This window comes from Microtus ochrogaster, unplaced genomic scaffold (assembly GCF_000317375.1).
Source record: "Microtus ochrogaster isolate Prairie Vole_2 unplaced genomic scaffold, MicOch1.0 UNK7, whole genome shotgun sequence".
In the NCBI taxonomy this organism is placed as follows: domain Eukaryota; kingdom Metazoa; phylum Chordata; class Mammalia; order Rodentia; family Cricetidae; genus Microtus; species Microtus ochrogaster.
Genome location: NW_004949105.1, coordinates 11,886,968 through 11,897,917, shown reverse-complemented (window position 1 = coordinate 11,897,917; position 10,950 = coordinate 11,886,968). Strand labels below are relative to the sequence as shown.

Below are 10,950 nucleotides of genomic sequence, written 5' to 3'. Positions count from 1 at the left end.
ATTTACAGGATCATCAGTGAGGGTTTGCTTATAGGGAGTGGTGATCTCAAATACATGGATAATTGATAAGTCCTATCCCAGTATGGGTGATGACTGCCTTAAAGCTGTATAGATGGAGTCTCCCCATTCAGCTAAACTTCCATGCCTGTAGTCTTCTTGAAATACTGGTACAGCTGCTAGGGAGGTGCAGAGGAAGGCAGTTGCTAGAATCTCAGTCAGAAAACTAATGACTCTCCTCATTCCTTGTCTTTATACGAAGGAATGCCAACAGGCCCTATTTTGTTACAGTGTCATGTAGATAACCAGAGTTACTGTGATTAAGAAGGCAGCATCCATGTTAAGAGGATGGTATGCCATAATGTGAAATAGTTCAATGGATGTCACACTCTTGTCTAGGATTTCAGTTTGGCTCTCAGCACCCCTGTAATGGCTCATAACCATCTGTAACTCTCAGTCCAGAGGATTTGACACTCTCATGGCTTCTGTGAGAACTGAACACATGTGCCTATATTCCTACCCCATAATTATAAATATAAAATAAGTATTAGAAAATATATTTGACCCCAGTGCTGTAAAGAATCTCCTACCATTTCAGCATTTTGAAGATCATCTGGCACAACATTAAAATTCATGTTATAATGAACATACTACTTTGGGGGTTTATAGAACCCTAATGAATAAATGTAACATGTGAGGCATTCCCAAGGACCTACACTAGAGTGACGTGATAACTCAAATAAGCTTGCTGCTAATGGCCTTATTTTGGTTGACTGAGTTTATAGTGAACGCTTGAAACCTATATCTAATGCAAATGTTTTAGAAAAGTTCAAAAAATAAACTTATGTATAGAAATCTAAGGTACTAAATGAGCACTTCAAGATTTGAAACAATAACTAAGCACTAGAAATTCATCATTTTATTTTATCTTTGTATTCTGTCCTGTCCCCATCAGGTTGCTATTTGGTAGGGACTTTATTTCCCCTATAGTAAATAAATTGTGTACTTACCCCTATAATAAATGTATATAGTTTGGGAAGAGTTAATCATGATTATTGTGCTGTATAAATGTGAACTATTTCTACCATAGAACTTGACATTAACTGATCAGAAATACAAATTAATTCCTGTTCTCTATATATTAAACTTCTTTGTTAATTAAATGTAAGTCAAAGAGGATTGCTTTGTCTTGAAAACAGGCAACATTTGATATTATAATCCAGAGCCAATGTTCAAGTACAATTAACTCCTTTTGTGATACTGAGAGGTATGGTGATTAAATGTCAGTCACTGTCTTTATCGAATTTTGCGTCCTGTTCCCCAGACAAAATTCTCCATGGGAGAAGGTTGTAGTGCGGCGCTCCATTGCGCTCGTGCTGAGTTCCGCGTGGGCGCCGCCCGCCCCGGCACAGCCGTGACCGGACAGCGAGGTTTCTCGAGACTCCTCGCATCCGGATGATTGTAAAGTGCTGATCAGTGGCCACTGAATATAATTGAAACAGAATAGGATTTCTTCAGGACAAGGTTTTCAAAATAAAATAGAGTTGCGATCTTGGCTGAACTGGACAAAGAGAAAAGAAAATTACTTATGCAGAACCAATATTCAGCAAGTCACCCTGGAGCTAGCATCTCCCTCTCCAGACCCTCTCTTAACAAGGACTTCCGGGACCATGCTGAGCAGCAGCACATTGCAGCCCAGCAGAAGGCAGCTCTTCAGCATGCTCACGCACATTCGTCTGGATATTTCATAACTCAAGACTCGGCATTTGAGAATCTTATCCTTCCTGTCTTACTGTGCCTTGACCCAGAATGAAGAAAGTACCTATGATCAGAGGGACCTTGTAACTTAGAATTGCTTATTTTCATAAAATCTTCACCACCTTCAAGATTTGACCCCAGCACTGCACAAACAAGCTCTGATACGCATGCCGGTAATCTTGGCACTGGAGAAACAGGCAGGAAGATCAAAAGTTCAAAACCATCCTTGCTTAGGTAGTGATTTTTTTTTGTTTACAACTTTTTTTTAATTTATTTATTTATTGAGGATTTCTGCCTCCTTCCCGCCACCGCCTCCCATTTCCCTCCCCCTCCCCCGATTAAGTCCCTCTCCCTCATCAGCTTGAAGAGCCATCAGGGTTCCCTGACCTGTGGGAAGTCCAAGGACCGCCCACCTCCATCCAGGTTTAGTAAGTTGAGCATCCAAACCGCCCAGGCCCCCCCAAAGCCAGCACGTGCAGTAGGATCAAAACCCATTGCCCTTGTTCTTGAGTTCTCTGTAGCATTGCTTGTAATAGCCAGAACCTGGAAACAACCTAGATGCCCTTCAATAGAAGAATGGATGAAGAAAGTATGGAATATATACATATTAGAGTACTACTCACAAGTAAAAAACAAGAACTTTTTGAAGTTTGCGTACAAATGGATGGAAATAGAAAACACTATCCTTAGTGAGGTAAGCCAGACCCAAAAAGAGGAACATGGGATGTACTCACTCATATTTGGTTTCTAGCCATAATTAAAGGACAGTGAGCTTATAATTTGCAATCCTAGAGAAGCTAAATAAGAAGGTGAATCCAAAGACAAACATATAGGCATCCCCCTGAATATTAACCTTCATCAGGTGATGAAAGGAGACAGAGACAGAGACCCAAATTGGAGCACCGGACAGAAATCTCAAGGTCCAAATCAGGAGCAGAAGGAGGGGGAGCACGAGCAAGGAACTCAGGACCGCGAGGGGTACACCCACATTCTGAGACAATGGGGATGTTCTTTCAAGAATTCACCAAGGCCAGCTGGCCTGAGTCTGAAAAAGCATGGGATAAAACCGGACTTGCTGAACATAGCGGACAATTAGGTAGTGATTTTTGAGGCCAGACTGAGGTATAGGAAACTGCCTCAAAAAACAAAATACCAAAACCAAACAAGGACCATTTATAGTCCTAACTTTAAAGAAATGAGGGTGCTATTTAAAAATGTGAACAATAGTCTTACATTACAAAAATACTTTTGGTTTCTTGTGTTCAGAAGCAACATATGTAGAAATACTCTGAGCTATAACTCGTTCTCCTATTCTGAATGTTAAAACTCCAAATAAGACTAAATTATCAACCAATCTTTGTTTTTCAATAAATGATGTGACTAAATAAAAAAATATTCTGCATGGGAAAACTTTGTATTCACATTGCTCTCTACACTTTTTTTTACTCTCGTTGGTTCTCTTTGATTCCTCAAGCATTTGTGAAGGTTTTTATACTTAAGACAACTCTGGTTATAAAGAATCAGGTTTTAAGTTGAAAATACTTCTAATCTCAAGTGAAATTGACTATGGGTGTCTACATCTTAAGTAAATAGATGTTTATTTTGCTTTTGGCTATGTTTATCTAGCGGCAGGTAACTACTGATTTTGTTTCTATGGTGGCTCACTTGGTAGGGATGGTGTTTCTGTCCTTCCATTCCTAGTCACTAAGGCATCGACAGGCAACCTTTTGTCTTGAAGCAGAAGTAGAAGGGGATCAGTGCCAGCATATATTACCTTTTAGTGGCATCAGCACAAAGGTAGCTAAGGATGACCTTCAACTAGATCCTGCTACTTCCTTTCCCTGAGTGCTAGGATTGAAAGGGTTTTCCACACAGCTGGTTTATGTGGTACTAAAAAATACTTTATGCCTGATAGATAAGCACTCTACTACCTGTCATCTCTATCCACTAATAATTTCATTTTAATGTAATGCATTCATGCAGACTTTGACATTCATTTGCCTGTTGATATGTTTTCTATAGTTTATTACTCTGGCCAACCTATAGAATGCAGAGCCTGATTTATTTATTTAAAGTTTTATCACTTTTCAGCTGAGTGATCTTAAAAATGTTGCCTAACCTTCCTGTGCTTAAATCCCCTCAATTGTAAAAGGGGATAGTATAACATGGAGTTATTGTGGGCACTATTTGATTTGCTCTATGCATAGAACCTGGATAAAAGTCAGGGACAGTGTTAAAATTATTTGAAAGCCTTCTGTTGCTATTAGATGAGAGAGTTTATATTTAATTGATGGTAAATTTTGTTTACATAAAGAATTAGATTGCTGGGAGATGTCTTGGGAATATGCATTATCCCTCATCCTCTAACCTTTCAAGTTAGATGAAGAAAAACCAATCTTGTAGTGATATATCATGAGAACAATTCATTGTTTATTTTTGCTTTTGAAACAGGTTCTACCATTTTCCCATGACGTTCTGGAATTCTCTGTTCTCTTGCCTCAACCTCTCAAATTCTGCAACTATATATATGTTCCACCACACCTGACTTTTCCAAACATTAAAAAAATTATGAACAACTTTATGGTATTGTTTTACAGTTTTTCTGAAAACAGAATTGGAACTTTCAAAGTATTTAACTAAGGTATTCATTGCTTCTGTTTATGGGAAGTTGGCTGTCAAACAGCTTTTAGTTCCTAATCTCTTTTACTTAGAGTCTCCAAATTAAGGTTAATGTTTTCTGAATGTCTTGGAGAATAAAAAAAACATTGAATGAATTTTGCTGCTATATCTTGACCATTGAAGTTTTCAGCCAGTTGTACTTTGGTAAAACCTATATAGAGCAAGATCCGCCAACTTTAAAAGTATAATTGTTATAGATGGTAAGACCATATGACTGAAGATATTATATGCTTCACCATCACATGACATAAAAAAATGTAGCTTGAACTGTTCTGGAAGCTTCCTTCCTGATGCTAGTTTTTATATTAACCAAAGGGTCTATGCAGGCTGCTGGGAAGAATTGTCACCAACACTTTTTCTTAGTGTGTACCTTGTATGTAGCAATATTAATAGATCAGGTAAGATGACCCCACTAGTTCAGTAGTGGCAAATGAGTTATTGAGATAACCAATTACATTCTGATTGGATTTGAGGCATGTTTCTTAGAAGGAAATCATGTTTGATGTCTACTTGAAGTCTCTAGTTGGGAAGATCATAATAGTATTGCTGTCAGCTTTGGACAGCTGTCATTTTGCAGTAGTGGGTGGTGACTGCAGAGATTTGTAACTGATCAAAGTACAAATAATAAATGACTATTGAAGGCACATACATAAATGGGATATTCATACCACCCCCTCTAAGGCCCAGAGAACATCATGGAATATGGTGCCAAAAGAATGTAAGAGCTGAAGGACACGGGTGTGGTATAAAATGCTGACTTCTGGGCATGGCCTAGCTGTTGGACTCTTGAACTCACAGCGCTGTGATTACCTACCCAAGACCTTCACAATATTGGGCCTGCCAATACCCTTTTAGAGAAGGGGAGGGACAATTCATAGGAGTGTCCTCTCCCTGAAGATTCAAACATAATTAATATTTGATGAGGAAGGGAGAGACATTTTCTTTAGTGGTATTATATTAGTTACTGTTGGTTGTTGTGATAAAGTCAACTTATGGAAGAATTGATTTGGACTTATGTTTGCATAGTATTAGAGTACATAATAGTTGGGGAGACATAGTATCAAGATGATGGAATAAGAAGCTGAGAGATCACATTTCCAACCACACAGAAGCAGAGAGAGTGAACTTTAAGACAAACGAAGGTATAAACCCTCAAAGCCCACACCAAGGGATGGATGTTCTCCCTCAAGTTCCCATATCCTATGTTACCTCTCCAAATAACACCATTGTCCTGGGACCAAATGTTTAAATACATGAGCCTTTGTGGTACAATTCTCAAACAACTAGCTGTAGACATTAGTAAGTTTCTCACACTCCCGTAAACAACTATAATAAAAATCACTGGGTTGTACACATAAAAAAATCAACCTGAAAGTCGACACATTAGTTGTGAAGAGAAGGGAATCAATAGAATAAGAGAAGGAATCAAGAGAGAGTAAGGAATACATTATATGTATAAAAGTACCATAAGTATACCCACTATTTTGTATAATTAATCTTTTCTCCAAATAGTCCCCCTTCTGCTAGCATGACATTATTTTTTTAAAATGTAACTTTTAATTGTGAGATAAGACATATAATATGTATCTTACTGAACCTGGCTTATATTCTGCAACACAATGATCTTCAGTTTCATCCATTTTCCTATGAAACTATTTCCTGTATGGATACTACATAAATTCCAACAGTTGCAAAGCTACCTCAAAGGTCAAAATGACCTTAACTTGCTCCTTCATGTTTCCTTACAGTCAGTTTCTTCTCTACATGCCTGGAAGACTGGCTTTTTGTGACAATGGTTTTATTTCAGGTGATAGTGCTGGAATACATGGTGATGGGATTACTGGCTGGTTTTGCCTTTTAAAGAAACTTCAAAATATTTTTTTTAAAGCAGCAGCACCACCCAGAGTCTACTGGAGCTGCTGCCTGCCCTTTGTCATCACTAATGCCTTCTCATGCTAGCTATTTTCTTGGAAATGCTGTGGTCTCACTGTGACTTTACTCTTTCTTACCTAACTTCGATAGTGAGTTTCATTTCATTGTTTGTCCTTTTCTTGTGCTCATTATCTCCAGTTGCCAGTATTTGCTAAAATATTTATTAAAATGTTCTTTCTCATTTTAAAATTAAGTTGATTGGACTTTGGATTATTTTATTGTGTGAATGTTTGGTTTGGAATATGCCCAAGTGTACACATGGACACACTCAAAAATCAGAGGAAGGTGTTGTTTACCTATTCTATGGTTTCCACAATATTATTTTGAGACAGGGTTTCTCACTGCATCTGGAACTCACTGTTTTAGTGGGCTCTCAAGATGTAACCAGTTTTGTTTCCCAACGCTTGGGCTGCAGCTATTCATGGCCATGTCCATCTCTTATGTAATTGCTTATGATTTAGATCCATATGCCCATAGTTGTACAGCAAGGTCTCTTACATAATAAACAATATCCCCAACCCTCTTTATGTATTTTAGATTCATTACTCTATAATATGCCTTTTATATTACTGTTTCTTTTCTTTCCTGACAGTCTCATATGCAGTCCAGACTGACTTGAATTCACTCTGTAGCCCTGGAATTTATGACAATCGTTCTGCCTTACCATTCAGTAATGGTATTACAGTGGAGCAAATGAATCTGAGAGAGAGAAGGTGGAGTGTTGACTGAGATTTCTGTCCTCCCAGGTCCCACAGTTGTTCAGTCCCAAAGAAACACATAGAGGTCTACATTAATTACAAACTGGCTGGCCTATTAGCTCAGGCTTCTTATTAACTAATTCTTACATCTTAAATTGTTCGATTATTCTTGTTTGTGTTAGCCACGTGACTTGGTACCTTTATCAGTGAGGAGTTCTCATCTTGCTCCTTCTGCATCTGTATGCTGACTGCACATTTTGCCTTTCCTCTTCCCAAAATTCTCCTGTTCTCATTGCCCCACCTATACTTCCTGCTTGGCTACTGGCCAATCAATATTTTATTAGATTAAATTATATTAAAACAATACAACTGAGAAATCTTTATAGGGTATAAGACCATTGTCACACAGTAATGGAGGGTGCTTGGAGGAGGGAAAGTAGAGGAGGCTGCTGTAGAAATATGTGAGAGAATAAAGAAAATATTAAAAATATAAAACGAATGTTTTGTATGGTTTGTAAAATCTGTATTGGTATATCTTTACCAATTTGGGGAAGTTTGCTTCTATGATCCTACTGAAAGTCTGGTCTATACCAGTGACTTGAGAGTTATCTTCTACTGCGCCTGTAGTTGATAGATTTGTTTTTTTTTCACGGCATCTCACAGTTTCTGCTTATTCCTTTATTGTGTTTGAAAACAAATTTTATATTCTTTTATTGAATGGCTCAAATCCTCTACATTATCTCTAAATCCTGATAGTCTGTCTTGATCTACTCTAGTGGTAAGTCTTTCCCCTGAGTTTTCTAACTGGGTTATTGAGTTTTTACCCACTTTGCAAATCAAGGGATCTTGTCAAAACAATTAGTCAAAATAGAGCTTTCTAACAGGGAGAAAAACTGAATTCAGTTTTAAATTTAAAAAAATCTGTCATTGAAGGCCACGATGGTAAATATCTCAAATTTAAATGCTGATTCTAAAGAGATAAGGTTCAGTCATTTGTTTTTTGTCTTTTAGAGATAAATGAATCCATGTCTTCTTTAACTCTCTCACTGATGTTTGGAGGATTATTGAAGCTATGCTCTCACTGACAGAAATATCTCCATTCCAACTCTGTAGTCTTTTTATATTAAAGATATTCCAACATAGGCACAAACCATCTCTTTCTAAATTCTTAAATATGTGATTAACTGGGAAAATATATGACTACCTCAGATATCAATATTTTTAATGGATTGATTGATATTAAAGTTTTTTTCTATTCTGGGCCAATGCCTCATAGTAAGATTTAAGATGCTGAGAGCTGACTGTGGACAAGGAGTTGAGAAAGAATGGAGGCTAAGTCAAGCACCAAATGTGTCAGACAGGACAGATTTACAAAATAGAATATGGAAAATGTACAAAGGGAACTGGATATTTATTTATGTGTTCATACTCTTAGATGATTTCATGAATTCCTGTGGGTACACATGACATAGTCTGAAGACTTGTCCTCTTAATGTAAGTCTTAATCAAAAGGTCTCAGTAATTCTATGTGTTCCTCAGTGGAATATCAATTCCAAGGAAGGTGAGTTGTTTTAGTTAGAAGAAAATGAGTATCTCCTACATATAAACCATTGAGATCCTGAAATTCTTCTCATTGGTTTTGATGAGAGGATTATAATAAATGATCTCTCTCTCTCTCTCTTTCTCTCTCTCTCGGTCTTCTCTCTCTCTCTTTCTCTTTCTACACATACACAAACACATTCACACATACAATACATACATATCTCTTATAGGGTGATGACTTTAATAATGAGTACATGATATACTTTTATTATTATTTTAAATTTGTAATCATTGTCACGTAACTTTTTTAAATCAATTTTTATTGAGCTCTACATTTTTCTCTGCTTTCCTCCCTGCCTCTCCCCTTCTCCCTTCAACCCTCCCCCAGGATCCCATACTTCCAATTTACTCAGGAGATCTTGTCTTTTTCTACTTCCCATGTATATTAGATTTATGTAACTCTCTCTTAGTGTCCTCATTGTTGTTTAAGTTCTCTGGGATTGTGGTTTGAAGGATGATTCTCTTTGCTTTATGTTTAAAAACCACCTATGAGTGAGTACATGTGATAATTGTCATTCTGTTTGGCTTACCTCACCCAAATAATGTTTACTAGCTCCATCCATTTTCCTGCAAAATTCAAGATGTCATTATTTTTTCTGCTGTGTAGTACTCCATTATGCAAATATACCACATTTTCTGTATCCATTCTTTGGTGGAGAGGCATTTAGGTTGTTTCCAGGTTCTGACTATGACAAACAAAGCTGCTATGAACAAAGTTAAGCAGATGTCCTTGTGGCATGATTGAACATCCTTTGGATATATACCCAAAAGTGGTATGACCTGGTCTTTAGGAAGGTTGTTTCCTAATTTTCTGAGAAATCACCACACTAACATCCAAAAAGGCCGTACCAGTTGGCATTCCCACCAGTAATGCAGGAGTGTTCCCTTTACCCCAATCCTCTCCAGCATAAGTTGTCATCAGTGTTTTTGATCTTGGCCATTCTTACAGGTATAAGATGGAATCTCAGAGTTGTTTTCATTTGCATTTCTTGGATGACTAAGGATGTTGGCTGAAAGTGTCTTTCAGCCATTTTATATTCCTCTGTTGAGAGTTCTCTGTTTAGGTCTGTACTCCAGTTTTTATTGGATTATTTGTTCTTTTGATGACCAATTTCTTGAGTTCTTTGTTATTTTGGAGATCAGACCTCTGTCTGATGTGGAGTTTGTGAAGATCTTTCCCCATCCTGTGGGCTGTTTTTTTGTCTTGTTTACCATGTTCTTTGCTTTACAGAAGCTTTTCAGTTTCAGGAGGTCCCATTTAGTAATTGTTTCTCTCAGTGTTTGTGTCACATAACTTTTAAGAATCTTTGATTAATGTTTCTCTACATGATTTTCTTAGGGGAAAAAGCCTCAATTATTGTCAGTGGGAAACCCAATTATTAGTGTATTTAATTAAGAGGTTCTCTCTCAGTCACTTTTCAAAGAATAATTTAAGTTCTCTTATTTATATCAATAGGATTGTGAGATGAGGACATATTGACAGTATTCGCAGAGACTCCACTAACTAGATATTACAAAAATCTTTCTCATTTATTCACACCTTCAAAATAAAATACCCATCTTATATGAAACAGAGGCTCTCTCTCTCTCTCTCTCTCTCTCTATATATATATATATATATATATATATATATATATATGATTTAATCAATTTTTCACATTCATTTCAAAATAGAGACATTTTATTTTAGAAAACTTAGGTATTTTTCTTTATAAAATATTAGGAAAGAAATAAACTCACAGGTATCAAATCTTATAAGAAAGTAAGTATCTATGTCACTCACATTCCTTAATCAACGGGGAGGAAAAACCTGCTGTTGCAGCTGCTGATATTCAGGCCCTTGACTTTGGTTGTGTTGAAAACTTGATAGAAATTCACAGGGTGTCTTTAGTGCACCTGTCTCTTTTCTGCTTGATGAGGAGAGTGTAGAAAGTACTTAGCAGCTAGACTTCCATTCACATTCTTGAAGGTAATTTCTTGACATTCCCCAAAAGAAGATCCATTCTCCTCTCCTCTCCCAATCAATGCCTTAGGACTGTTCTAGTCCAACATATTACATCTGTGTATCGATGTAAAAAATGATCTCCATATGCATGTGTATGTGGGGTGGTCAATGGCAGGCTTCTTTAGTTTGGTTTCTGAGACATGGTTTGATTTGAAATGGCTTCATTCCGGTAATCCTTTAATAAACCTCTTTAGAGTTCTAAAAACTAGTTGCCAAATACAAACTATTCCAAATGGCCTTTTTTCCTTGAAAGATAAAGTGGTCATCGGTAGGCCCTAG

At 37.1% G+C, this 10,950-nt stretch overlaps 1 pseudogene; it reads left to right on the top strand.

Moving 5' to 3' along the window:
- Positions 1 to 1,452: 1,452 nt before the first annotated feature.
- LOC101987371 lies at positions 1,453 to 1,810 on the top strand (annotated as a pseudogene).
- Positions 1,811 to 10,950: the final 9,140 nt, after the last annotated feature.